The following is a 27,500-nucleotide window of genomic DNA, read 5'->3' on the forward strand; positions in this document are numbered from 1 at the left end:
TAATTACACCACACACTAGCCTCCCCTCTGGCTAGTACACACAATAATAAGTAAATCATCAACAATATTACTATTGATAGGTACTATATAAACAAAATAGCACCCAAAATGTACTCTTGGCAACAAAATGGCAGCCAGCATCACACTGTGCTGGATAAAGATAAATTCACCAAAAAATATATGGTTAACACCCAAAACACCAAAATATTCTCACGTCACTAATCACAGTGACTATATAAGTGCCAAAGAGAAGCAGAACCCTAGCAAATCAGGAAATATAAGAATTATACTCAGCCAATAAAAAAAAAAAAAAGAGACGAAGGGAGCGGAGTAGCGACACAGGTGCTTCCTCAAGGCCCCTGCCTGTGGTCTGTTTGGCGTCGGTTCATACGCCTTTGTCTCGAGGGGAAAGCGTAACGTCACATCGTGTAATCAGAGCACCCATTGGCTAAACACTCTAAACCTACCAGAGGGCGTGATACTCAAGTGATCTGATTGGGCCCGGCACCTTGCCCTGCTTTCAAACAAAGTGACAACAAAGATAACGTCACAACACTAAAACATCCGACAAACAGTCGCGTACACTCAAAGCATATAAGTACAGTAATACAATATATATATATATATATATATATATATATATATATATATATATATATATATATATATATATATATATATATATATATATATACATATATATACATAAGAAAGGCTGTCCTAAAAGCATTACAATAATACACAAAGAAAACATTACTGTCAGGACGCCATCACATATTAACCAAAAATACATTACAATATATTAATATCTGACGGTCGTAACAAGTTGCACCGTCAAGAGAGAGAGAGAGAGAGAGAGAGAGAGAGAGAGAGAGAGAGAGAGAGAGTCCAGGATCACCATACCACACTGTTCAAGTGAGACAAGCTACATGGGGAAAGGAAAGTTACTTAGGAGCCTCCGATTCAACACATAGATTTTTCTGATAACAATAAAAGACCCCAAATGCCTTGACACCTCCCTCAACTTTTTCTACATTAACTTCTGCAACATTCGTGGTCTAAGATCCAATTTTTAATCTGTGGAACAGCACCTCTCCTCTACTAAACCTCGTTTTCTTTTCCTCACCGAAACACAGCTGTCTGAGGCAATTGACAGTAGCCCCTTTTCTGTTCCCTCCTACTTTCTCTATTCTCATTTTCAATCCAAAGCTGGATGTTGCGTCTATGTACGCAACGAATTAACTTGCTCTCTTGCCCATGCTCTTGAATCCACCATCTGGCTTCGACTTCATAGTAATTTTTAAACTAAATTAGTCTCTGCTGTTTATTTTTCCCCTAACTCTTCTGACTATAGTAAATTCTTCGACTACTTAATTTCCAAAGTAGAGCACATTCTGCCTCTCTATCCTTTCGCTGAGATTTCAATGTTCTCCACCAACTTTGGCTTTCATCTCCCTTCACTGACCATCCTGGTGAACTAGCCTTCAACTTTGCTATCCTCCATGACCTAGAGCAACTGGTGCTACACCCTACTCGTATTCCTGACCGTCTCGGAGACACGCCCAACAGTCTTGATCTCTTCCTCACCTCTAATCCTTCTGCTTATGCTGTCACTCTTTCATCTCCGTTGGGCTCCTCCGATCACAATCTCATTAATGTATCTTGTCCTGTTTCTCCAATCCCTCCACAGGATCCTCCAAAGCGAAGGTGCCTCTGGCATTTTGCCTCTGCCAGCTGGGGGGGGACCTGAGGAGGTATTATGCTGATTTTCCCAGGAATGATTACTGCTTCCGTGTCAGAGACCCATCTCTTTGTGCTGAACGCATAATAGAGGTGATTGTGTCTGGCATGGAGGCGTACATTCCTCTTTCTTTTTCTCAACCTAAACCTTTTAAACCTTGGTTTAACTCAGCCTGTTCCTGTGCTATACATGGTACTTCAGCCTTCCATCTCCTGAATATCATGCACTTTATATTTCTGCCCGGAATCATGCCAAGTCTGTTCTTCAACTTGCCAATCACTCCTTCATAAATAGAAAGTGTCAAAATATTTCAAACTCAAACACCCCTGGAGACTTCTGGCATCTAGCCAAAAACATCTCAAATAACTTCACTTCTTCATCTTTCCCTCTTTTATTTCATCCCGATGGCACGACTGCCGTATCTTCTGTCTCTAAAGCTGAACTCTTCTCTCAAACCTTTTCTCGCAACTCCACCTTGGACGATTTGGGGCTTGTCCCTCCCTCTCCTCCTCCCTCTGACTATTTCATGTCTACAATTATTTTTTTTTTCGTAATGATGTTTTCCATGCCCTCGCTGGCTTAAACACACGGAAGGCTTATGGTCCTGATGGAGTACCTCCTATTGTTCTCAAAAACTGTGCTTCCGTGCTTGCACCTTGCCTGGCCAAAGGGCTGTGGCAGTGGTTCTCACATTTCCGAAGCCTGGGAAAGATCATCTCCAGGTTACGAATTACCGCCCTATATCTTTGACGTCTTGTATTTGTAAAGTGAGGGGGAAGTACTTGTCATCAGTACAGTACGGCTTCCGAAAGATGAGGTCTACTACGGATGCTCTTTTATCCCTAGAGTCTTCCATTTGTGAGGCCTTCGCTAATCACCACCACCAGGTTACTGTATTTTTTGACCTGGAGAAGGCCTACGACACAGCTTGGTGTCATGGGATTTTATGTTCCTCGTTTAATTTTGGTCTCTGTGGCCACCTTCCTATTTTTATTTAGCAGTTTTTATCCAGACGTCTTTTACGGGTTCGAGTGGGGAGTGTTCTCTCCGATGCTACTGCTTTAAATGACGGTGTCCCACAGGAAAGTATTCTTAGTGTTACGCTATTCGCAGTTACAATAAATGGTGTTATAGATACTCTACCGGATGGCGTTCACAGCTCCTTATATGTGGACGACTTGTGCATATCTTTTGCTGCTGCTAGGATGTCACTGATTGAGCGAAAGCTCCAACTGGCATTAAATCGGGTGACCAGTTGGGCCAACATAAACGGTTTTCGATTTTCCACCTCAAAGACCGTGTCTATGTATTTTGTCGAAATCGTGGCGTCCATCCAGATCCCGATTTATATTTAGCTAATAGACGCATCTCATGTGTGGAGGCCACTCGATATCTTGGCCTATTGTTTGACAGCCGTCTTACTTGGGTTCCGCATTTCCGTTCTCTTAAAGCGTCTTGTAGGACGGCACTATCCCTTCTTCGGGTTTTAAGTCACACCTCTTGGGGTGCGGACAGGGACACGTTGCTGCTGCTTCACCGTACACTCATACTTCCGAAGCTGGAATACGGCTCTGAGATCTACTCATCCGCAACGGATACACGACTACGCACGCTTGACCCCGTGCATCATGCTGGGATCCGCTTGGCTACATGTGCATTTCGGACATCTCCAATACCTAGCCTTCTAGTGGATGCTGGTTTCTGGCATCTCGACCTCCGGCGCCAGTCTTCGTTCGCAGGCGTATGTCACTCGACCGAGTCTACCTAAACCTTTTGGTCTTCGAGTGGCTAATCTTATGGCGGACTTATCTATCGACCCTACTCCTGTCCTCTCTTTCCGGCTCCCACGAGTTGGTTATTGGCAGCTTCCTGTTGTGTCATTATGCCCTCCTACCATTGATGGCAAGAAGGATTTTCCACCAGCTCAGTCCCACTCACGGTTTTTAGAACACTTTTATATTCATTCTGATGATATTCCTGTTTTTACTGATGGTTCCAAATCCGACGCAGGCGTTGGGTTTAGAGTGGTTTTCCCCTCTTTTTATCGGTCTGGCAGCCTTCCTTCGATAGCTTCCGTCTTTACTGCGGAGCTGTCCGCCATAGTCTTAGTTAGCTTTACAGATCATTTTTACTCTCCCGGTTTCGTCTTTTACAGTTTTTTGTGACTCTCGCAGTGCTCTTACTGCTCTCTCTTCTTTTATTTCCCTTCACCCACTGGTTTTATCAGCCCTGGAGTGGCTGTGTCTACTTACCAGAAGAGGATATCGTGTTGGGTTCTGTTGGGTCCCTTGTCACGTTGGTGTTCCAGGGAATGAACACGCAGACCGCCTCACTGAAGAGGCAGCAAGTCGCATTCCATCTCCTTCCCTTGTTCTGTTTCGAGATGTATTTCACATAATTCGTGTGGCGATTGCAGCAATCTGGCAGAGGAGGTCTAACGGGGATCGCAACCTCGAAAATGGGAGAAATTACTACTTCCACACTCCCTCAGTGGACTTAAATCCATGTCCGGGATCGCCGTGCACAGACTTTATTGGCGCGACTGCGCATAGGTCACACGTACCTTACACAAAGGTACCTTTTGACCAGGGACCCTCAGCCTTACTGTGAAGACTGCCTGGTGCCGCTCACCGTGCGGCACCTGCTGGTAGAGTGCCCTAGTTTGATCGAGTTAAGACACCGATATCTCTACCGCGACAGCGGTAGAGATAGCAGTGTCTACTTTATCTCAAAAATGCTTGGACCAGCATGTCTGGCCCCAGGCCATGACGTGTTCAAGTACCTGGGAGAAGCTGGCCTTCTCCCAAAATTGTGAATTTTATTCTATTCTATTATATGTATTTTAATGTTTTATTTAGTTTTATTGTATTTTTAGTGTTTTGAGGTATTGTATTGGTTTTAACTGCTTGTACTTACTTCTTATTAACTATTTTGTCTTTTTTATATTGTTTTAGCGGCGCCATATGACCACAGACGTTGCGGCGCCTCAAAATAAAATCCAAATCCAATCAAGGCCAACCGATACCGTTTCAAAATTCAGTCAAGTTCATGGGTCTACATTTTGACAGCGACTCAATTGGAAGACTCATGTTAATGAATTGCTTATTCGTTGCCGTAAAAAAATCAATGTCCTCAAATACTTTTCTGGTACTTCATGGGGAGCAGACAGAAAATCTTTACTAATGGTGTACAAGTCTTTAATTCGTTCGCATTTAGACTATGGCTCTCGGTGTTTGGGTTTGCGTCGGAACCAAGACTGAGGAGGCTGGATGTACTACAGAATGAATGTGTGCGAATGTGTCTTGGAGCCCTGCTGCACTCGTGTGGCGCGGATGGAGGTTGAAGCCAACATACCACCGCTACAGGTACATCGCGACGCCCTCCTTTTATCCCATGGGATAAAGGCGGCTCGGAAAGCTCTCCTCGGTAACACAGCAAACAAGATTATATGGCAGCACCACCACCTCCACAATGCGGTCCGCCGTCCAGTCTCAGTCAGACTACACACGCTCTGCTAGCAAACGGGCGTGAGACTGGACGATGCGGACCAGCTCGTGCTGCCCACCCTTCCCCCATGGAAACATCCCGCCACCACATTCAACATCAACTGGCTTCAGGGGAAGAAGTCTATTGTTACCGAGGGGGAGCTCCAACACCACTTCCGAGCCCTAGTCGCTGGCCTCCCTCAATCCCTACATTTCTACACAGACGGATCCAAGACAGGTGAATGTGTGGGTGCAAGTGAGCGGTCGTGTGAATGTGCCCTTAGGTTCCAACTGCCTACCCATACATCGGTGTTTTCTGCTGAAATTTTTGCCATTGACAAAGCCATAGATTATGCTTTAAATTAACTTCATGATCATTTTTTCTGACTCTATGTCAGCCCTTCAGGCAATAGAGTCCGGCCGCACGGATACAAATGAAATCCAGGGCAACATCATTAATAGGTTGAATTCATGTCGTAAATTCTTCTCATTGGTTTGGGTGCCTGGACATTCCAGTATACGAGGGAATGAACAGGCTGACGGGTCTTGAGAGCAGAAAGGTGGTGGCTTGAAGTGTTGACAGAAGCTGCTAAAGACTGGCATAAAGAGCACAGGAGCCACAGTAACTGAGTGGAAGTCTAGCAGCAGGCAGTACTGGGGTAACAGTGTTCATGTGTCACATGGCGTGCGTGTGTGTCACTGTGTGTGTGTGTGTCACTAGCACTGAGGGCGTCACTACACAACACTAGGGCGTCACTGAGCACTGATCACAGCCGGTAAATCCAAGTGGCCGTGTGTGCGGTGAGTAGGTAATCCAGTGGCGGCATGAGTACCGCTGGCGATGAATACATCCATATGGCGGCAGGTGCCGCTGGCGGGGCGTAACGATGGCCAGCAGGGTGGGGACGCCTGAGGGGCGTCGAGGAGGGCGCCGGAAGGGAAAGAGGTAGGCGGGGTGGGGTTGGGTGGGGTGCCAGAGAGCGGCGGTGGGAGGGTGCCAGAAAGCGACAGGTCGCTGGAGGGCGACGAGTCACCCGAGGCGGAGGGACGTGGTAATCGTCCGTGGTGGAAGGAGACGCAGAAGGCGTCTGAGGGAGGGTGCCAGCAGCCCGACGAGTAGCCACGCGCTTTAGCGCATATTTCTCCCGACCCTTGAGACTCAACCGGCTAACACCCCCGGGACTGGGGAGGCAGGCATTTTGCCTCAAGGAAGCGTACCGCGAATATGGTGAAGAATACCGCAGGTAGTTCACTTAGGAGAAGGTATCCTTACATGATAACGGTATTAGGCCACCCGTAATCACTTTTAGCTACCTACACTCACCAAAGTCACCAATCTATAGCAAGAGATGCTATAACTAGGCTAAGGTTAGAGTGATTTCGACTAATACAGTGATTATTCAGATTATTTTATTTTTTTTTGTCATCACCTTGGCATGGGTATTAGGCCATTTTCATTGTTTTTTTTAGTTTATAATTTCCTTTAATTTAGTTTTGTTTTTTATATATACAATTTTAATTTATTTAGTGTATTTTTTATTATATATATATATATATATATATATATATATATATATATATATATATATATATATATAGATAGATAGATAGATAGATAGATAGATAGATAGATAGATAGATAGATAGATAGATAGATAGATAGATAGATAGATAGATAGATAGATAGATAGATATATATATATATATATATATATATATATATATATATATATATATATATATATATATATATATTTTATTTATTTATTTATTTATTTATTTTTATTTATTTATTTTTTTTTTCCCCGATTTTTTACACAAAAAAAAAAAAAATCATTGTACACTCACTCAGAATTCCATACAGGCTTCATTCAGACAGGGATCCTACTCCTAACTCAAAACTATTGTCCTTTGTCAGGGCATGGGGAAGGGAGGGATAAATCACAAGCACACAGGGTGGCTACGTAGCATCACTACGAATTGCTTATATACATGAAAGGGAAACCATTTACATCATATTACGCAAACCTGGAATCATACATACACTCATACTTTTATTAACATACATATATTTCAAATATTTACAGAGTGGAGAGTAAAAGCATACTATATACACATAAATCACAACTCTCTGATGAAATTGGTCTCAGTCAGGTAAATCATCAGTCTATCGATCACATCCGGGTGTTCGTCACCCAGGAGGGTGGTCTGCGTTAGCGGAAGGCCACCAAGGGCCGCCTCTCCTCACGATAACGCACACAGTGAAGCAGGAAGTGCACGACAGAGAGGGTAACATTACAGGTGGAACACTGTGGTGGAAAGGTGTGGCCTATGTATGGAAGCACGTGGGTGGGGAGGATGCAGCCCATCCTGAGGCGTGCGAGGACCATCTCCTCCCGCCTTGTAGGGCGATTGGGGGAGGCCCACTCGCCCAGGATGGGTTTGGTGGTGTGGAGGTGGAGGTTGTCCCAGTGACTCTGCCTCAGGAGTTTTGCTGATGATTTCACAACTGAGAGACATGACTGCAGATCCCGACGGAGGTTCCACGCTCCCTCGATCTTTGCAGCAGACCGAGCTAGCATGTCAGCCTGTTCATTCCCTCGTATACAGGAATGTCCAGGCACCCAAACCAATGAGAAGAATTAATGATGTTGCCCTGGATTTCATTTGTATCCGTGCGGCCGGACTCTATTGCCTGAAGGGCTGACATAGAGTCAGAAAAAATGATCATGAAGTTAATTTAAAGCATAATCTATGGCTTTGTCAATGGCAAAAATTTCAGCAGAAAACACCGATGTATGGGTAGGCAGTTGGAACCTAAGGGCACATTCACACGACCGCTCACTTGCACCCACACATTCACCTGTCTTGGATCCGTCTGTGTAGAAATGTAGGGATTGAGGGAGGCCAGCGACTAGGGCTCGGAAGTGGTGTTGGAGCTCCCCCTCGGTAACAATAGACTTCTTCCCCTGAAGCCAGTTGATGTTGAATGTGGTGGCGGGATGTTTCCATGGGGGAAGGGTGGGCAGCACGAGCTGGTCCGCATCGTCCAGTCTCACGCCCATTTGCTGCCAGAGCGTGTGAAATCTAAAGGAGACTGGACGGCGGATCGCATTGTGGAGGTGGTGGTGCTGCCATATAATCTTGTTTGCTGTGTTACCGAGGAGAGCTTTCCGAGCCGCTTTTATCCCATGGGATAAAAGGAGGGCGTCGCGATGTACCTGTAGCGGTGGTATGTTGGCCTCAACCTCCATCCGCGCCACACGAGTGCAGCCCAGGGCTCCAAGACACATTCGCACACATTTATTCTGTAGTACATCCAGCCTCCTCAGTCTTGGTTCCGACGCAGACCCAAACACCGGTGAGCCATAGTCTAAGTGAAAATGAATTAAGGACTTGTGCACCGTTAATAAAGATTTTCTGTCAGCTCCCCATGAAGTACCAGAAAGGTATTTGAGGACATTGATTTTTTACGGCAACGAATGAGCAATTCATTAACATGAGTCTTCCAATTGAGTCGCTGTCAAAATGCAGACCCAAGAACTTGACTGAATTTTGAAACGGTATCGGTTGGCCTTGATTGGATTTGGATTTTATTTTGAGGCGCCGCAACGTCTGTGGTCATATGGCGCCGCTAAAACAATATAAAAAAGACAAAATAGTTAATAAGAAGTAAGTACAAGCAGTTAAAACCAATACAATACCTCAAAACACTAAAAATACAATAAAACTAAATAAAACATTAAAATACATATAATAGAATAGAATAAAATTCACAATTTTGGGAGAAGGCCAGCTTCTCCCAGGTACGAACACGTCATGGCCTGGGGCCAGACATGCTGGTCCAAGCATTTTGAGATAAAGTAGACACTGCTATCTCTACCGCTGTCGCGGTAGAGATATCGGTGTCTTAACTCGATCAAACTAGGGCACTCTACCAGCAGGTGCCGCACGGTGAGCGGCACCAGGCAGTCTTCACAGTAAGGCTGAGGGTCCCTGGTCAAAAGGTACCTTTGTGTAAGGTACGTGTGACCTATGCGCAGTCGCGCCAATAAAGTCTGTGCACGGCGATCCCGGACATGGATTTAAGTCCACTGAGGGAGTGTGGAAGTAGTAATTTCTCCCATTTTCGAGGTTGCGATCCCGTTAGCCCTCCTCTGCCAGATTGCTGCAATCGCCACACGAATTATGTGAAATACATCTCGAAACAGAACAAGGGAAGGAGATGGAGCGACTTGCTGCCTCTTCAGTGAGGCGGTCTGCGTGTTCATTCCTGGAACACCAACGTGACAAGGGACCCAACAGAACCCAACACGATATCCTCTTCTGGTAAGTAGACAGCCACTCCAGGGCTGATAAAACCAGTGGGTGAAGGGAAATAAAAGAAGAGAGCAGTAAGAGCACTGCGAGTCACAAAAATTGTAAAAGACGAAACCGGGAGAGTAAAATGATCTGTAAAGCTAACTAAGACTATGGCAGACAGCTCCGCAGTAAAGACGGAAGCTATCGAAGGAAGGCTGCCAGACCGATAAAAGAGGAAAACCACTCTAAACCCAACGCCTGCGTCGGATTTGGAACCATCAGTAAAAACAGGAATATCATCAGAATGAATATAAAAGTGTTCTAAAAACCATGAGTGGGACTGAGCTGGTGGAAAATCCTTCTTGCCATCAATGGTAGGAGGGCATAATGACACAACAGGAAGCTGCCAATAACCAACTCGTGGGAGCCGGAAAGAGAGGACAGGAGTAGGGTCGATAGATAAGTCCGCCATAAGATTTGCCACTCGAAGGCCAAAAGGTTTAGGTAGACTCGGTCGAGTGACATACGCCTGCGAACGAAGACTGGCGCCGGAGGTCGAGATGCCAGAAACCAGCATCCACTAGAAGGCTAGGTATTGGAGATGTCCGAAATGCACATGTAGCCAAGCGGATCCCAGCATGATGCACGGGGTCAAGCGTGCGTAGTCGTGTATCCGTTGCGGATGAGTAGATCTCAGAGCCGTATTCCAGCTTCGGAAGTATGAGTGTACGGTGAAGCAGCAGCAACGTGTCCCTGTCCGCACCCCAAGAGGTGTGACTTAAAACCCGAAGAAGGGATAGTGCCGTCCCACAAGGCGCTTTAAGAGAACGGAAATGCGGAACCCAAGTAAGACGGCTGTCAAACAATAGGCCAAGATATCGAGTGGCCTCCACACATGATATGTGTCTATTAGCTAAATATAAATCGGGATCTGGATGGACGCCACGATTTCGACAAAAATACATAGACACGGTCTTTGAGGTGGAAAATCGAAAACCGTTTATGTTGGCCCAACTGGTCACCCGATTTAATGCCAGTTGGAGCTTTCGCTCAATCAGTGACATCCTAGCAGCAGCAAAAGATATGCACAAGTCGTCCACATATAAGGAGCTGTGAACGCCATCCGGTAGAGTATCTATAACACCATTTATTGTAACTGCGAATAGCGTAACACTAAGAATACTTTCCTGTGGGACACCGTCATTTAAAGCAGTAGCATCGGAGAGAACACTCCCCACTCGAACCCGTAAAAGACGTCTGGATAAAAACTGCTAAATAAAAATAGGAAGGTGGCCACAGAGACCAAAATTAAACGAGGAACATAAAATCCCATGACACCAAGCTGTGTCGTAGGCCTTCTCCAGGTCAAAAAATACAGTAACCTGGTGGTGGTGATTAGCGAAGGCCTCACAAATGGAAGACTCTAGGGATAAAAGAGCATCCGTAGTAGACCTCATCTTTCGGAAGCCGTACTGTACTGATGACAAGTACTTCCCCCTCACTTTACAAATACAAGACGTCAAAGATATAGGGCGGTAATTCGTAACCTGGAGATGATCTTTCCCAGGCTTCGGAAATGTGAGAACCACTGCCACAGCCCAAGAAGATGGAAAGTCACCGGTATGCCAAATCATATTATATACATTTAATAAAAAGTTTAAAGCCCGGTCAGACATGTGACGCAAAAAGGCATAAGGAATGTCGTCTGGACCAGGAGAAGGATCATGACATTGGGATAAAGCATTCCGCAATTTGGAGGCTGAGAATGGGACATTATAGGACTCCCCTCTAGAGGAAGAAAAATTTATGCAGAGAGATTCCATTCTCTGGCGGTGACGTGCGCCCGGCGCTGCAGGATACTTTTTTTTATTTTTAATTTATAACATGTGGGCTTTTCACGGAAATTTATGGGCTAAAGGGGGTACTTTTTTTCGTGTACCTCCTATCTCAAAGCCCACCCGCTAGGAAACCGTTGCCCTGAGTTAGGAAGCCCAACCTACACTCGGACCGTGGACAGAATTCGAACCCGTGCGCTTGGAGACCCCTCGGACCCTAAAGCACGCATGATTCCACTGTTCCACGGCGGCCCCCAAGTCTTTCTGGGAAACACTGGCAAAGTGCTCCGCAAAGAGGTCGGCAACGGTCTTAGGGTCTGCCACCGTTCGCCCAGCAGACAACAAAACTGGTGGGGGAGGAGCAGAATACTTCCCAGCAATTCGGCGGACTTTGTTAAATACATCCGTAAGAGGGGTGCGGGCATTAATGGAAGATACATAAGCTTTCCAAGAGGCTCTTTGTGCCTCTTTCAAAACGCGGTGGGCCCGAGCTCGACAGCGCCGAAAAGCTTCCAGGCACTGCGGGTCCCCACGATGTCGCCGGAGACGAGAGAAAGCTGACCGTTTTTCTTTCACAGCTTTGGTGCATGCTGCGTTCCACCAAGGAATGGGACGCTTAGTAAAGCGACCGGACGTCCTAGGGATTTTCTGAAGCGCTACTGAATGTAAAAAATCAGTAAAATAATCAACAGCCTCAGCACAAGTAGAAAAGTCAGCCAACGGACGGATAAAAGAGCTAATATCTGTGAATTGAGGCCAATCTGCCTTGTCTAAAACCCAGCATGGGGGCCGGGACTGTGGCTCAGAGTTCACAGATTGTAATAAAATCGGAAAGTGATCACTACAGTGTAAATCCGGTAGGACCCGCCAATTAAAATCAAGGAAAGAATTAGATGTACAGAGAGAAATATCGATAACTGCAAATGTCCCAGTAGGACTGTGGAAATGTGTAACATCTCCAGTATTTAAAACCTCCAATCCCTCATCCTCAATAAAAAAACCGATTAAAACCCCACGAGGATTACTAGCACCTTCATCCCACAATGGGTGATGTCCATTAAAATCTCCCAATAAAAGGAAAGGCGGAGTCAGCTGACGCACCAGGTCGTCCAGCTCACCCCTGGAGACAGAAACCCGAGGAGGGAGATATAAACTGCAAATAGTGTAGGATCGTCCCATAAAAACTTTAACAGCAACCACCTGAAGGGGAGAGTTGAGTTGCAAGGGAACAACAGGTATGTCTTGACGGACAAGGATAGCTGTGCCACTGTGGTGGCCCTGGTCAGGGAAAGGAGTGCTAAAAAATGCACGATAGCCAGGAGGACTAGAATAAGTACTACCACCTAGCATAGTCTCTTGTAAAGCTACACAGGCTGGAGAGAACTCCGACAATAAAGCTTGGAGTTCCCCCCCCACGAGGCGCAAAGGCCTCTACAGTTCCACTGTAGAAGCTTGAAGATGACTATTTAGGTGCAGTAGACGGGCGAGCCTTTTGAATGGGCTGCCCGTGACTCACTTGACTAGAAATAATCAACCGACGAGAAGACACCGGGAGTTGAGATGTACCGGGTCGTTGGACCGCAGCCTTTCGGCGTACCGGTGAGTGATGCGAACCATCATCACTCCTACCGATCATCGGAAGACGAAGGTCAGGCTGGACTGCACTTTTTGATACAGCGGGTCCACGAGGGACGGCTGTGACAATATCATCGGACGTCTCCATGCAAAGACCGTTCTCATCACAAGAAGCCCGATCTGAGACAGAGGGTGTCACAGGAGGCTGAACAGAAACTACTGGAGGTACTCTAGTAGAGTGATCCCTGGAGAATTCACGATTATGTGCACCGGGAGAAACCTTAGTCTGCTTAGGCTGAGCTAAATCTAACGACTCCGCAGAGCCACGGTGCCGTTTGGTCATACTCTTCATAAGCTTAGGCGATGCAGGAGGCAAATGGACATCCACTACATGGGTTAGTTTGTTCAAGTCCGTATTATTCACGTCGCTTCTTGCAGGTGACTCAACTGAGTCATCGGACAAAAGGGCAAACCTATTGGCCAAGTGAACAGGACCACCCGTCCCAACAGAGCGAAAGGTAGCAGAAGGGGTTGTCTTTGGACCGGCAGACTCAACTGAAGTGCGTGCGGCCAATGAAGCATAACATGTCACACCAGTACCGTCCTTCTGGCGGTACAAGAGTTCACGGCGGGCGCTACCGAGGCTAATAAACTGACTATTAGCAAGCTGTAGAATGTCCTGCTCCAGGCGATACCTAGGGCATTGCCTGGAACGTACCTGGTGATCATTATGGCAATGGAAACAATAAGCTGCAGCATTGCAATGCTCCTCGGTATGTGAGTCTAGTGCAGAGCAATTACCACATCGAGCATCTTCCTTACACGAACTTTTGCCGCGACCGTACCCATAGCATGAGAAGCACTGAAAAGGACGGGAAATAAAACGCCTCACACTAAGATTAATAGGTCCGATATTAACACGGTCAGGGAGGGTGGAGCCAAAAAATGTGAGAAGGACCATGTTGGAGGAGTTCCTCATCTTAGTCACCTTTTGCACAGAAGTAGGACACATTCCTAGTATTTCCTTCTCTGGAAATTCATAAAGGTCTTGACTATAAACACAACCTTTGCTAATTATTAAAAGTGGGATGAGCCTTAACAATCTCAAACATGCTGTCAGAAGGGCATGGGAGATGTTGCAACATCCTCACTAATATCTTTAGCTCGCACTAGCACCTCTTTACCATATTTCTTGAGGTTTCCCTCAGAAATAGTGCCGATTTCTTTGGCAAGATACCGGACGCCCATTTCTATAGTACGCCACAAACCAACGAGGAGGCGGGATCTGGCGGACCTCAGGAACTGAATTCTCTAAATAGTTTTCAAAAACATTTAGGATGTAATCCATGTCACTGTCTGAAATATTACGTGACTGGAGAAATTCAGTTTTAAAGCCATGGCCGGCGAGGGGCAGAGATGCTACATGTTCATAAGCTAAACGGGCTTCATCACATTACATAAACGTCACATAGCAGCGGTTAGAAGGAAAGTCCTTATCATAAACCAGTCGAATGCGAACAATCGTACCATTCGCCTTGAGAAGTGAGTGCAAGGCATGATAGGAAAATGATGGATTAACATTAATCATTACAAGAGAGTCATATGCAGCAGAAATACGTCCCTCAGAAGAAGTTCCAGAACAGGAGACTGCTGTGGGAGGCCCTTGTGGAACGGAATCCTCCTCCTTACTCAGACCTGAAGATGACGTCTCGTGGACCAGGTCAGCAACCTCATGAGAACCTGAATGTTTTTTGTGTTTTCCCATAAAAAAAAAAAAACAGCTACACAAAAAAAGACTCCAGGGGCAATGGAAACCACCTACTGGGACTACAATGGGAGGGAGCGCTGGCTGCCTTGGACGGGGTACCTCGTCCCCATGCGGACCAGTCATTTTAAAAAATAGGTCCCACATGATACGAAAGTTTGTCCACGACAGAGCTGAGATCCCCCTCCCAAAGCCTCCCAGCCTAGACACCCAACCATCCAGCACAGGACGGCCCCTATTGGGCAATCCCTCCAGCGGGTGGCTCCGCTGGTCCACTGGCAGCCTACGTAGGAACCATTTAGTCTGGCCCCTCACTGGCGACCTTACTAGCATGGGTAGCCCTCTCCCCCTCGAAAGGGCAGAGCAGGGGCCTAAGCCCCTTCTAGCCTCGCTCGCCAGGTAACACGGGCACGCAAGCCCCCCCACCACGACAAGTCGGTTCCCATCTGGGGGAGGGTTGGCCTTGAAGAGTTAATTGCAAACCAGGTACGTTACGTCTAGTGAAAACAACACCGATACACTTAGCAACGGAAAAGTTAAATTCCCATAGCTAGGCCCAATGTTGGACGGAATCCGCCCCGCCGAGAACTGTGCGCACAATCGTCAGCGTACAATGAGTACTTAAGATTCCTGGGGAAGGGAGTTGTTGACGGAATATCATTAATCATTATACAAAATAAAATGGGACTAAGAACACTACCCTGCGGCACCCCGTTCTCCTGGACGAAAACGTCCGATATTTAATTTACCCGGAAGCTTGACAGAGAATGTTCTGTCCTGAAGAAAATTATAAACAAAAATGGGCAAGTTACCTCTGAAGCCATGAGCGTAGAGTTTCATAAGGATACTGTGTCGCCATGTCATGTCGAAGGCTTTGTAGATGTCCAGAAACACCCCTATCATGAATTCTTTTTGGCAAAAGCCTCTGAAATGCAATACTCCAGGTGTGTTAGGTGATCCATCGTGCTTCCGTATTTCCGAAAACCCGACTGCTGATCACCTAACAGACCCTTCGCTTCTAAAACAAAATGTAGCCTTCGCTTTGCCATACATTCCATGACCTTACATAGACAGCTCGTGAGCGCAATAGGACGAAACACACTGGGGTCCGTAAGGCGTCCAGTCTTTTGGGGATTGGGATGGTGTGGGCGAAGTGCCAAGACTGAGGGAAAGTGTGGTGGTCCATATTCTATTGTAGAGCGTTAATAATTTTGAAAGGGAATAGTGGCCGAGATTTTGTAACATGATATATGAAATGTTATCTGGACCAAGACTGGAGCCCTTACAGGATTTCAGGGCAAAGGGGAGTTCATTAAACGTAAACTCTGTGTTGTAGTCTGAGTTTACGCCTCCTGTGGCAAAGTTTGGGACAGTGAGTTCTGCAGCCTCCTTCCTTGGAAGGAAGGTAGGGTCATAATAAGTTGTGCTGCTGGCCTGATGGAATTGGTGGGCTATGGCATTTGCTATTTCTATCTTATTATCTATTACAATATTGTTTTGTTATCAATTACAATATCATTTATTTTAAGGGTAGTGATAGGAATATATGGTTTTCTGTTGTTTAATATGTTTATTGTTTTCCATACTTTGGAGAGAGGGTGGTGCGGTTAACAGATGATATGAATTGTCTGAATGAGTCTTTCTTTGCATTACGGATGACTTTCCTTGCCTGAGCCCTTGCCTTTTATAGGCTATGAAATTTGCTTGACTGGGCTGCTGGCTGAAGTACCTGTATCGTCTATTGCGCTCACGAAGTGCTTGTCGGCAATCCGTTGTCCACCATGAGACTCCATGCTTAGTGTAAACTGCAGAAGTCTTCGGAATACAAGCCTCAGCGGCGTGTAATATGGATTGTGTTGCGTTGCTGACCATCGTGTCAATGTCCTCGCCAGATATATCCACGTCGGCAACCCCACGGAAGGTTGCCCAGTCTGCTCTCTTGAAGTTAAACTTGGGAGGGCGGGAGATGGGCGGGATGTCGCGTGCATAAGAGATGCAGATGGGCAGATGGTCACTTCCGTGGGAGTCGTCGATGACTTCCCAGGAGAAGTCAGGGAGTATATTTGGCGAGAGCAACGACAGATCAATGGCAGACGCGTTACCAGTCCGATCATCTACACGAGTCGCACTTCCATCGTTCAGAAGACAGAGGTTTGTCTGTAATAAAATGTTTACTATCTGCTCCCCACGTACACTTGACCTCTCACTTCCCCATTGTTGATGATGGGCGTTAAAGTCGCCAACAACTAGCCTGTTGCCCGGAAGCTGGCTAATAAGAGATGTAATATCATCATCAACAATGGAGGTATTGGGAGGCAAGTAAAGGGAACAGATAGCCAGATACGTGTCGTTGAATCTCACCCTGCACGCGACCGCTTCCAGAGGTGTATTCAACGTCACTTCTGTTTGTGTCAGTGTTTTGTGTATGTATATGGCAACGCCGTGTCCCTCATATCTTCTATACGGGTGGTAGTGTTTTAGCACTGCAGGATCAGGCTGATCCTGCAGTCTCGTCTCCTGTAGACAAATAACGGACGGCCTGTGTATGTTCACTAAAAGTGACAAGTATGGATCTTTATTCCGAATACTTCTGCAATTCCACTGTAACACCTTGAACATTATGGCTTAAGAGTTGTGGTGGCGGCCGTTTTTCTTAGTCCTTTTGCGCTCAGAGGCGCTGCCGGGGGACTTTTCCCGGCCCTTACTAGTGGTGACATCCATCGATTCATAAATTGTTAACTCCCCGGAGCTCGTTGAGAGGGAGCGGGAGCGGCGTCGACATGAGAAGGGCGTTGACGTTCAAGTTTTGTTAAATTTAATTTATTAGACTTGTCTGTCTTCTCACCCTTACTGGGAGTACGAGAAATAGCAGACAGGTATGGAGCAGAGGAAGTTATAGGAGTAGAGGTTTTAGTAGTAGCAGTAGTAGTATTAGTTTTAGCAGATGATGAGGCAGAGGTTGAAGGGGAATCAGTGGTGGTAGATGGAGCAGGCAGCAGGTCGTTTTTTTTTTTTTTTTTTTTAATAATGTCTTGGGTATTAGGCCATTTATTTATTTTTTTACATTTTTTTTAATATTTCTTTTAAGAATAAAGCATATAGTTTTTTTTTTTTGGCTTTATTTATTTATTTATTTTGTTTATATTTTTTTTTTTTTTTTTTTTTTTTTTTTTATCTTAACATTAAGTGACTTCACATATTCTCATGCACGCTTCATTCACACAGGATCCTATACCTATCTCAAAACTATTGTCCTTTGTCAGGGCATGGGGAGGGAGGATAAATCACAATCACACAGGGTGGCTACGTAGTATCACTACGTATTGCATATATACATGAAGGGAAAACATTCACATTAGATCACGCAAAATTGGAAACATACACACTTTCATACTTTTATTTACATAAATATATAGAATAAATACATAGAATAAATAACATAATATATACACATAAATCACAACTCTCTGATTAAATTGGCCTCAGTCAGGTAAATCATCAGTCTATCGACCACATCCGGGTGTTCATCACCCAGGAGGGTGGTTTGCGTTAGCGGGAGGCCGCGACCCCGGCAATACGCCGCCAAGGGCCGCCTCTCCTCACGATAACGCACACAGTGAAGCAGGATGTGCTCGACAGAGAGTGACATTACAGCTGGAACACTGTGGTGGGAAGGCGTTGGCTATGTAGGGGAGCATGTGGGTGGGGAGGGTGCAGCCCATCCTGAGGCGTGCGAGGACCACCTCCTCCCGCCTTGTGGGGCGATTGGAGGAGGCCCACTCGCCCAGGATGGGTTTGGTGGTGTGGAGGTGGAGGTTGTCCCAGTGACTCTGCCACAGGAGTTTTGCTGATGATTTAACAACTGAGAGACATGACTGCAGATCCCGACGGAGGTTCCACGCTCCCTCGAGCTCAGCAGCAGACCGAGCTAGCATGTCAGCCTGTTCATTCCCGCGTATATTGGAATGTCCAGGCACCCAAACCAGTGAGAAGGATTTATGACATGAATTCAGCTTATTAATGATGTTGCCCTGGATTTCATTTGTATCCGTGCGGCCGGACTCTATTGCCTGAAGGGCTGACATAGAGTCCGAAAAATGACAATTGAATTATGAATTGAATTTAAAGCATAATCTATGGCTTTGTCAATAGCAAAAATTTCAGCAGAAAAACCGATGTATGGGTAGGCAGCCGGAACCTGAGGGCACATTCACACGACCATACACTTGCACCCACACATTCACCTGTCTTGGAGCCGTCTGTGTAGAGATGTAGGGATGGAGGGAGGCCAGCGACGAGGGCTCGGAAGTGGTGTTGGAGCTCCACCTCGGTAACCACAGCCTTCTTCCCCTGAAGCCAGTTGATGTTGAAGGTGGTGGTGGGAAGTTTCCATGGGGAAGGGTGGGCAGCACGAGCTGGTCCGCATCGTCCAGTCTCACGCCCGTTTGCTGGCAGAGCGTGTGTAGTCTGACTGAGACTGGACGGCGGACCGCATTGTGGAGGTGGTGGTGCTGCCATATAATCTTGTTTGCTGTGTTACCGAGGGAGCTTTCCGAGCCGCTTTTATCCCATGAGATAAAAGGAGGGCGTCGCGACGTAGTTGTAGCGGTGGTGTATTGGCCTCAACCTCCATCCGCGCCACACGAGTGCAGCGCAGGGCTCCAAGACACATTCGCACACATTCATTCTGCAGTACATCCAATCTCCTCAGTGTTGGTTCCGACGCAGACCCATACACCAGTGAGCCATAGTCTAAATGAGAACGAATTAAGGACTTGTACACCATTAATAAAGATTTTCTGTCTGCTCCCCATGAAGTACCAGAAAGGTATTTGAGGACATTGATCTTTTACGACAACGAATGAGCAATTCATTAACATGAGTCTTCCAATTGAGTCTGCTATCAAAATGCAGACCCAAGAACTTGACTGAATTTTGAAACGGTATCGGTTGGCCTTGAAGAGTTATTTGCAAATCAGGTACGTTACGTCTAGTGAAAACAACACCGATACACTTAGCAACTGAAAACTTAAATCCCCATAATGAGGCCCAATGCTGGACGGAATCAAGAGCATCCTGAATCCGCCCGCTGAGAATTGTGCGTTAGGCGAGGAGTGCCATAACGCACAATCGTCGGCGTACAATGAGTATTTAAGATTCCTTGGGACGGGAGTTGTTGACAGAATATCATTAATCATTATACAAAATAAAATGGGACTAAGAACACTACCCTGCGGCACCCCGTTCTCCTGGACGAAAACGTCCGAGATTACGTTACCAGGAAGCTTGACAGAGAATGTTCTGTCCTGAAGAAAATTATAAACAAAAATGGGCAAGTTACCTCTGAAGCCATGAGCGTAGAGTTTCATGAGGATGCCGTGTCGCCATGTCATGTCGAAGGCTTTGTGGATGTCTAAAACACCCTATCATGAATTCTTTTTGGCAAAAGCCTCTGAAATGCAATGCTCCAGGTGTGTTAGGTGATCCATCGTGCTTCGGTACTTCCGAAAGCCCGACTGCTGATCACCTAACAGACCCTTCGCTTCTAAAACAAAAGTAGCCTTCGCTTTACCATACGTTCCATGACCTTACATAGACAGCTCGTGAGCGCAATAGGACGAAACGCACTGGGGTCCGTAAGGCGTCCAGTCTTTTTGGGGATTGGGATTGTGTGGGCGAAGTGCCAAGACTGAGGGAAAGTGTAGGTGGTCCATATTCTATTGTAGAGCGTTAATAATTTTGAAAGGGAGTGGTGGCCGAGATTTTGTAACATGATATATGAAATATTGTCTGGACCAGGACTGGAGCCTTTACAGGATTTCAGGGCAAAGAGGAGTTCATCCAACGTAAACTCTGTGTTGTAGTCTGAGTTTACGCCTCCTGTGGCAAAGTTTGGGACAGTGAGTTCTGCAGCCTCCTTCCTTGGAAGGAAGGTAGGGTCATAATAAGTTGTGCTGCTGGCCTGATGGAATTGGTGGGCTATGGCATTTGCTATTTCTGTTTTGTTATCAATTATATTATCATTTATTTTAAGGGTAGTGATAGGAATATATGGTTTTCTGTTGTTTAAAATATTTATTGTATGCCATACTTTGGAGAGAGGAGTGGTGCGGTTAACAGATGATATGAATTGTCTGAATGAGTCTTTCTTTGCATTACGGATGACTTTCCTTGCCTGAGCCCTTGCCTTTTATAGGCTATGAAATTTGCTTGACTGGGCTGCTGGCTGAAGTACCTGTATCGTCTATTGCGCTCACGAAGTGCTTGTCGGCAATCCGTTGTCCACCATGAGACTCCATGCTTAGTGTAAACTGCAGAAGTCTTCGGAATACAAGCCTCAGCGGCGTGTAATATGGATTGTGTTGCGTTGCTGACCATCGTGTCAATGTCCTCGCCAGATATATCCACGTCGGCAACCCCACGGAAGGTTGCCCAGTCTGCTCTCTTGAAGTTAAACTTGGGAGGGCAGGGGTGGGCGGGATGTCGCGTGCATAAGAGATGCAGATGGGCAGATGGTCACTTCCGTGGAGTCGTCGATGACTTCCCAGGAGAAGTCAGGAGTATACCTGGCGAGAGCAACGACAGATCAATGGCAGACGCGTTACCAGTCCGATCATCTACACGAGTCGCACTTCCATCGTTCAGAAGACAGAGGTTTGTCTGTAATAAAATGTTTACTATCTGCTCCCCACGTACACTTGACCTCTCACTTCCCCATTGTTGATGATGGGCGTTAAAGTCGCCAACAACTAGCCTGTTGCCCGGAAGCTGGCTAATAAGAGATGTAATGTCATCATCAACAATGGAGGTATTGGGAGGCAAGTAGAGGAACAGATAGCCAGATACGTGTCGTTGAATCTCACCCTGCACGCGACCGCTTCCAGAGGTGTATTCAACGTCACTTCTGTTTGTGTCAGTGTTTTGTGTATGTATATAGCAACGCCGTGTCCCTCATATCTTCTATACGGATGGTAGTGTTTTAGCACTGCAGGATCAGGCTGATCCTGTAGTCTCGTCTCTTGTAGACAAATAACGGACGGCCTGTGTATGTTCACTAAAAGTGACAAATATGGATCTTTATTCCGAATACTTCTGCAATTCCACTGTAACACCTTGAACATTATGGCTTAAGAGTTGTGGTGGCGGCCGTTTTCTTAGTCCTTTTGCGCTCAGAGGCGCTGCCGGGGGACCTCTCCCGGCCCTTACTAATGGTGACATCCATCGATTCATCAATTGTTAACTCCCCGGAGCTCGTCGAGAGGGAGCGAGCGTGTGAACTCCTTCTCGACGGCGCGGGAGCGGCGACGACATGAGAAGGGCGTTGACGTTCAAGCTTTGTTAAATTTAATTTATTAGACTTGTCTGTCTTCTCACCCTTACTGGGAGTACGAGAAATAGCAGACAGGTATGGAGCAGAGGAAGTTATAGGAGTAGAGGTTTTAGTAGTAGTAGTAGTAGATTTAGCAGATGATGAGGCAGAGGTTGAAGGGGAATCAGTGGTGGTAGATGGAGCAGGCAGCAGGTCGCTGAGGTCAGTCTGGATAGCAACAGTACACATCTTAGGTGGAGCCCTTACTGTTGAAGCGTAGGAGACGTTTGAAGCAGGCGCGGCCTGCGTCTGCTTCACTCGCATCCTTGCTTCATAGTAAGAGATCCTTCAGTAGCCTTAACCGTGCAGACCTCTTTCTCCACTTTCCACGCGGGACAATCGCGTGAAAAAGTGGAGTGAGCACCTTCACAATTACGGCACTTCTCTACCAAGGATGTGCACTGGTCCACAGAGTGGCCCTCTCCTGCGCATCTACCGCAGTAAGCGTGGGAAGACCGACAAGCGTTACCATGGTGACCATAAAGCTGGCACTTGAAACAACGGAGAGGATTCGGAATGTAGGGACGAACGGGAACCGACTCGTACCCTACATGAATCCTCTCTGGCAACTTAGCAGCACTGAAGGTGAGAATGACTGATGCTGTGCTCCTTCTTGTACCGTCAACCATTTTAGTAATTTTCCGAGCCTCAATGACATCCTGATCAGTCATGCAATCGACGATCTCGGTCGGTTCCATATCCACAAAATCGCGGTGGGAAGCGACTCCCCGACACGAGTTCATGGACACTGGAATCGAAGCCTCGATCTCGATGTCATGAATGAACCGGAGCTTCAACAATGATTTGACTTGATTTACGTTAAGTGTCTGAACAAGTAGATCACCACTAGCAAGTTTTTTCACATTAACGACATTTCCTATGTTACAGTCAATGACCTTCTTTATAATAAAAGAATTAACAGTAGACAGGCGGGTGTTCGTCTTGGAATGTAGAGTCACATACGTTGCTTTAGAGGGGTCAATAGACAGTCTGGCAGTCGGGGGTCGTCGATCAGTGTCCTCCCTCCCCCTTACGGGGGGAGGGCAGGAAGGTCCGTCAGGCATGGAGGGGGGTACACCCCCCTCCTGCAGGAGGGGAGCGGGACACAAGTGGGAGGAGGTCAGGGAGGAGTTACCTAATGTCAGATTGTCCTGCCAAACCACTCTAAGGGGGCCGGACGGTGTTAATTCACCCCAAAAGCACGCTCACTGAGGCGGATCCTCCGTAGGTGTGAGAGGAAAGACAATCTGACAACCAGGCAACAGACACCTTCTGTTGCCGCTAAGGAGAGGACAGTGAAAAGGCAAAGCTAAAAACACGGGACAATGGGAAACCTAACTTTATTTGACTAATACCTAAGCCTGATGGGCGTACAAAAAATCCACACAGAGGTGGGTGAAGGACAGAGCGCAGGACGACACGTGTTTAAAGCACGGTGTCTTGGCCGAGTCTAGAGAGAGAGAGAGAGAGAGAGAGAGAGAGAGAGAGAGAGAGAGAGAGAGAGAGAGAGAGAGAGAGAGAGAGAGAGAGAGAGAGAGAGAGAGAGAGAGAGAGAGAGAGAGAGAGAGAGAGAGAGAGAGAGAGAGAGAGAGAGAGAGAGAGAGAGAGAGAGAGAGAGAGAGTTTTCCAAGAGAGAGATGCTCCTGGCTAAGTAAGAGACATGCGGAAATACTTTGTAAAAATTAGCCTACCTAGGTGTATTCATAAGAAGAACACTTCTGCTAATAATAATAATAATACTAATAATAACAAATTTGATAATAATAATATTGATGAAAAAAATGATAATTTGAATAATAATAATAATAATAATAATAATAATAATAATAATGATAATGATGATAATACTAATCCTAATACTAACAATAATACTAATAATAATACTAATAATGTATAATAATAATAATAATAATAATAATAATAATAATAATAATAATAATAATAACAATAATGATATTATTATTATCATTATATATATATATATATATATATATATATATATATATATATATATATATATATATATATATATATATATATATTTATATATTTATATATATATATATATATATATATATATATATATATATATATATATATATATATATATATATATATATATATATATATGTGAGAGGCACCATAATTTCGCCTTTATTTTATTACTTGCGTATTGTATGGCAGCCCCCTAACACGCTGTTCCGTAGTGCGCCTCCCCCACCCTTTTCTGTTCCCGCCATCTCGTTGTGCCTGTCAGAAAACGCCAGTATCGAGCCAGTCTTCAGCGGAGGTAGGCACGTGCGCTCTTGGGTTCTGGCACAGGGTTGAGACACGTGTTGCTGGGCTGTTGTGGGTGCTCACTAAGTCTCGGTCTGGGAGTTGTGCCCTCCTTTTTGAGTAGCTGGTTTGCTGCTGGTTAGGCCGTGACGGTGTGGAGCAACGGGTTTGTTGTTCCAGGGGAAAGTGTAGCAGGGTTGGCTGCATTTTCCGAGTTTTTGCGTTCGTCCCCTCTTGGTGAGTGGCGGCGCGGAGAGACACGTTACTGTCTCGTCCCGATTGTCGTCCCGATTGTTTATAGTGGCCGTAACCACACACACTGGTTGTCTGATGGGAAGCTTCATGCTGTCTCCCAGTCGGTGTGCAGTAATCGTCCTTACGACCTGTTAACTACGTGTATCTTGACTCCCTGAGTGGCTGGTTGTCACCCGGAGTTGATAGCTGTGCTTGTGTATACCACCGGATGTGGAATACGCATCGTTTCTTGCAGTAAGCCGTAGGCACGGGGATTCAGTCTTGACAAGTGCTGGCAAGCATCTGTTGCATTAAGTAATATAGTAATATACACTGCGCGTCTTGTCCCAGTCTGTAGGCACTTACAGTCTGAGAACAAGACGTGTGGAGAGGCATTAATATTCCCGCAGAGAAGTGGGTGGAATTGTCCGTGTGGGCGGCTTCTCTTCGCGGAGCACTTTGCCAGTGTTTCCCAGAGGCATCCTGCAGCTCCGGGCGCACGTCTCTCGGCATAAACTTTTCTTCCGCTGGAGGGGAGTCTTATAATGTCACTTTCTTTGCTTCCGAGTTGCGGAGTGCTTTGTCCCAGTGTCACGACTCTTCTCCTGTGCCAGATGATATACCTTATGCCTTCTTGCGCCACATGTCTGACACTGCTTTTAACTTTCTTTTAAATCTTTATAATATGATTTGGCATACCGGTGACTTTCCATCTTCTTGGGCTGTGGCAGTGGTTCTCCCATTTCCGAAGCCTGGGAAAGATAATCTCCAGGCTACGAACTACCGTCCTATATCTTTAACATCCTGTATTTGCAAAGTGTTAGAAAAGATGGTAAATATAAGACTCATGTGGTATTTGGAGAGGAAGTACTTGTCACCGGTACAGTACGGCTTCCGAAAGATGAGGTCTACTACTGATGCTTTTTATCCTAGAGTCTTCCATTTGTGAGGCCTTCGCTAATCACCACCATCAAGTAACAGTTTTTTTGACCTGGAGAAGGCCTACGACACGGCTTGGTGTCATGGCATTTTACAGTCTTTGTTTAATTTTGGCCTTCGTGGCCACCTTCCTATTTTTATCCAGCAGTTTTATCCAGACGTTTTTTACGGATTCGAGTTGGGAGTGTTCTCTCCGATGCTACAGCTTTAAATGACGGTGTCCCACAGGGAAGTATTCTTAGTGTTACGCTATTCGCAGTTGCAATAAATGGTGTTATAGATACTCTACCGGATGGCGTTCACAGTTCTTTATATGTGGACGACTTGTGCATCTCTTTTGCTGCTTCTAGGATGTCACTGATTGAGCGCAAGCTCCAACTGGCGATCAATAGGGTGTCCAGTTGGGCCAACATGAACGGTTTTCGATTCTCCACCTCGAAGACCGTAGCCATGCATTTTTGTCTCAACCGTGGTGTTCATCCAGACCCTGATTTATACCTCGCCAATAGACGCCTCTCATGCGTGGAGGCGACTCGATATCTTGGCCTTTTATTTGACAACCTTCTCACCAGGGTTCCCCATTTTTGTTCTCTTAAGGCGTTTTGTCGGCAGGCACTATCCTTTCTTCGGGTTTTAAGTCATACCTCTTGGGGTGCGGACAGGGACACGTTGCTGTTGCTTCACCGTACACTCATACTTCCGAAGCTGGAATACGGCTGTGAGATCTACTCATCCGCAACAGATGCACGACTACGCTCGCTTGACCCCGTGCATCATGCTGGCTGGGGTCCGCTTGGCTACGGGTGCATTTCGGACATCTCCAATACCTAGCCTTCTTGTGGATGCTGGTTTCTGGCCGCTCGACCTCCGGCGCCAATCTTCGATGCTCCGGTGTTGGTTTCGCACCCACCGTCTGCCTGATTTTGTCCCATGTGTCAATGTTGCGGGACTCGCGCACGCAGACGTATGTCACTCGACCTAGTCTCCCTAAACCTTTTGGCCTACGTGTTGCAAATCTCATGGCAGAGTTATCTATCGACCCCACTCTTGTGTACTCTTTCCGTCTCCCGCGAGTTGGCTATTGGCAGCTTCCTGTTACCTCATTATGCCCTCCTGCCATGGATGGCAAGAAGGATTTCCTGCCAGCTCTGTCCCACACACGGTTTTTAGAACACTTTTTTATCCATTCTAATGACATCCCTGTTTTTACTGATGGTTCTAAATCTGACGCAGGAGTAGGGTTTTCTGTGGGTTTCCCCTCTTTTTGTCGGTCTGGCAGCCTTCCTTCGGTAACCTCCGTCTTTACTGCGGAGCTCTCTGCCATAGTCCTAGCTTAACAGATTATTTTCACTCTCCTGGTTTCGTCTTTTACAATTTTTAGTAACTCTCGCAGTGCTCCTACTGCTCTCTCCTCTTTTTTTTCCCTTCACCCTATGGTTTTATCAGCCATGGAGTGGCTTTATCTACTTACCAAAAGAGGATATCGTGTTGGGTTCTGTTGGGTCCCTGGTCATGTAGGTGTTCCAGGGAATGAACACGCCTTCTTCTGCAGCTGCTCCCATGTTCATATGGGGTCGCTGTTCCTCACTAGTCTTCTCCACAAGGCTCTGTCCCCAAACTCCTCTCCACTCAATCCTCTCTCCTCAGGTCCTCTCCAATACGATCCTTCCATCTTTTCTTTGGCCTGCCACGTCGTCTTCTTCCCTCCACTTCCATATCCAATATCCTTCTGCCGACATATCCTTCTTCTCGCCTTTTGATATGACCGAACCATCGCATTCTCCTTTCTTGTACTTTCTTTGTCACCTCCGTTACTTTGGCTGTTCCTCTTATAAAATTGTTTCTCACTTTATCCCTCCTTGTCACCCCAAGCATCCACCTTAACATTCTCATCTCAGCAACCTCCAACTTATTCTCCTGTGCTTTCTTTATTGGCCACGTCTCCGCACCATATAACATGGCAGGTCTAACCACCGAT

This window comes from Portunus trituberculatus, chromosome 50 (genome assembly GCF_017591435.1).
Source record: "Portunus trituberculatus isolate SZX2019 chromosome 50, ASM1759143v1, whole genome shotgun sequence".
Taxonomy (NCBI): Eukaryota; Metazoa; Arthropoda; class Malacostraca; order Decapoda; family Portunidae; genus Portunus; species Portunus trituberculatus.